Source organism: Fragaria vesca, linkage group LG5 (assembly GCF_000184155.1).
Source record: "Fragaria vesca subsp. vesca linkage group LG5, FraVesHawaii_1.0, whole genome shotgun sequence".
Classification (NCBI taxonomy): domain Eukaryota; kingdom Viridiplantae; phylum Streptophyta; class Magnoliopsida; order Rosales; family Rosaceae; genus Fragaria; species Fragaria vesca.
The window spans coordinates 10,863,059-10,866,054 of record NC_020495.1 but is presented as its reverse complement, the minus strand read 5'-3'; positions in this window follow the sequence as shown (position 1 = coordinate 10,866,054).

Below are 2,996 nucleotides of genomic sequence, written 5' to 3'. Positions count from 1 at the left end.
TGGTGGGGTGAAAGAAAGAAGAGGGAAACCTATAGCAACATGATACTACCCTCTCGAACCCTAACTAAGTGTTCACAGTTCACACTTCTGGTCTACTGGGTGCACCCATTCAGCAGCTATTTTCACAGATAAGTCCCTATCTCGTTGGTTTGTGAAAGTTCATAATATTGATGCCAGGTATGGATATGAGTATGCATGCTAGTCAGTAGGTTTTGGCATTAGACCGAGAGGCATAAGTCATGGAAATCTCGAGTAATATCAAGCGGGATAGGCATTAGACCGAAATGCATAAGTCATGGAAATCTCGAGTAATATTAAGCGGGATAGGCATTAGACCGAGAGGCATAAGTCATTAACATCCCGAGTAATATCAAGCGGGATAGGCATTCGACCGAGAGATTGGCATTAGACCGAGAGGCATTCCACCGAGAAATTATGTAAGCTGCTAATCGATCATTTGTTTATTGTGAAGGTACAATAATCCTCGCCCGGTCGAGTAAGTTTTGAAGCCGGGTGTTGGGAGGGGCATTATTTATCTTATCGGCGGACTTAAAGATACGGTGTACGTCAAGACAAGCAAGACCCGGAACACCCGTTCAACCCACGCCTTGAGTACGGACTTGGGAGGACTAGGGCCGGGTGCCCGTTAATAAATGACTAGTCTATGGGCACTTTATATATCAAGTCCCCACTCAAGACGCGTCTTGAACGGGAACTTGGGGGGACTTGTAGTCGGTAGTTGATAAACTACCTTCCATGCCCATAGACCAGTCATGAAACTTGTAGTCCGACATGCAAGCTACATCATCATGGAGTCGGATCATCGATATCATATCAGGAGGTCCTCCGTCCAAGCACGGCAAGGAGGCATCGTGATAAGAAATATGTGTAATGTGTCCCACATCGAAAGTGTGTTGTAAGTGGGAATCTTCCTAATCTATAAAGGAAGGGTTCCCCCCTAAGTAGAAGGGATCGATCTTCTTCTCCCCCCAAAGTCATTGAGGCCTCCCGATAGTGAATTCCAAGTGGACGTAGCCATGCCCTCCGATGGCATGGTGAACCACTATACGTCCTTGTCTCTTGCCCATGATTGTTTATATTCGTGTTCCACCGTGATTCTACATGGTCCTCTGGGATTATGCAGAAACACATCAGTACCCTCTTGTTTAGGACATTGTGGCGGCTTAAAAATGGGAAAATCTTCAAATTTCTTAGTCTTCTTCACAAGATGGCCGAAAATAATGTCAAAGACTTTCAGCTGTTACATCATGAAAGAATAACCATGCAACTGAGTATACAATGTTAACGGGATTATGACCACAACAGGCTTCGTGTGACTTACAATATCTTTGCAGTAATCCTTGCGTGATTTTTTGTCTCCAAGGCTATCCCAGTATTCTCCTGTCTCGTTATCTATATGCACAACAAAGAGATACCAATGATCTGAGTCATGGATTGGTATGAACATCTATTAAACAAAAAAAAAATTCATAATGTGAGACATCATACAAAATCCAAATATCACTCAACCATATTGCTTATAAAAACAACTGCAAACTAACCTTTTTGCAATGAGGAAGGTATTTACTGTAACTTTTTACCCACATCTTCTTTGGAGTAGGAACTTTTCCTAGCGGTTTTTCATACGTACAATATGATTGTAGCTTCTTGCTGAAAAAAAGTGTGGAAATAAACATTGTCGCTAGTGCTCCATGCTAGTAGATAAGATAAGAGGCAAATATGGTCACAATCTCATCGTTAAGCCATGTGTTCGGTAGGAGAGTGTTGGCACTACTCCTCTTACAACTCTGACCATTGCACTCAACTAGAATCAATTCACTGCCAACTCCATTATATACATAGTCCAGGACTGCTTCATCATCCACATCCATGTTAACATCAACCTTAAACTCCCTAACCTTCTTTTTCTCAACTTTCTTGCATGAGGCCTCCTTTTCAACATTCTGGCAGGGGTCAGTAAGATCAATTATTTTTCATCCCTCTGTTTATCAAACTTTCTTGCATGAGGCCTCCTTCTCAACATTCTGGCAGGGTCAGTAGGATCAATTATTTTTCATCCCTCTGTTTATCAACTTTCTTGCATGAGGCCTCCTTCTCAACATTCTGAAAGGGGTCAGTAAGATCAATTACCTTCTGTTTCTCAACATTCAAGCATGAGGCCTCCTTCTCAACATTCTGAAAGGGGTCAGTAAGATCATTTATTTCATCCCTCTGTTTCTCAACATTCTCTTCTGAGGCTTCATTCTCAACATTCTTCCCCATAGTATAACTCTGTGAAACCTTACTCGGTTTAAAGATATACCTACATGGACTGATCACGAATGATTCAAATGAAATATCCACGGATGTAGAATTCTTTGTCGGCAGCTCCGGTGACACCTAAAAAGAGGATCAATGTAAATTTTATGAAAATTTAGGTGAATTACTAAGCACACAATTATGAGAAGGCAAAGAAACAACAACTCACACCTACCCAAATTACATGTAAACCTTCTTTTCTTTACACAAAAACATGACACTGTAAAAGTAGACTTCAACAACTATGTTTGTAGACCAAATGAGTTGTCATGTTAGCACACATTTTCGCTGTTAAAATGACAGTTTCTGGACATAGAGTTCAACCTATAATTATTACAGAAATGCTAATAACATTCAAAAGGAGATGCTGTGAGAGCATTCCAGTTCAAAAAAATATTATTACAACACACAACAAATATAAGGATGAAATGCATTCCTTTTTTTCCTTGCTTCAATAAAGAGGAAGGATAATGCACATAAGTTGATACAAAGGAAGGAATAATGCACATAGAGTTCAACCTGTAATTATTACAGACATGCTTACAACATTGAAAAGGAGATGTTGTGATAGTATTCAAATTTAAAAAAAAAATACTATTACAACACACAACAAATATAAGGAAATGCATTCCTTTTTGTTCCTTCCTTCAACCATTAGGCAACCTAAACATAAAACA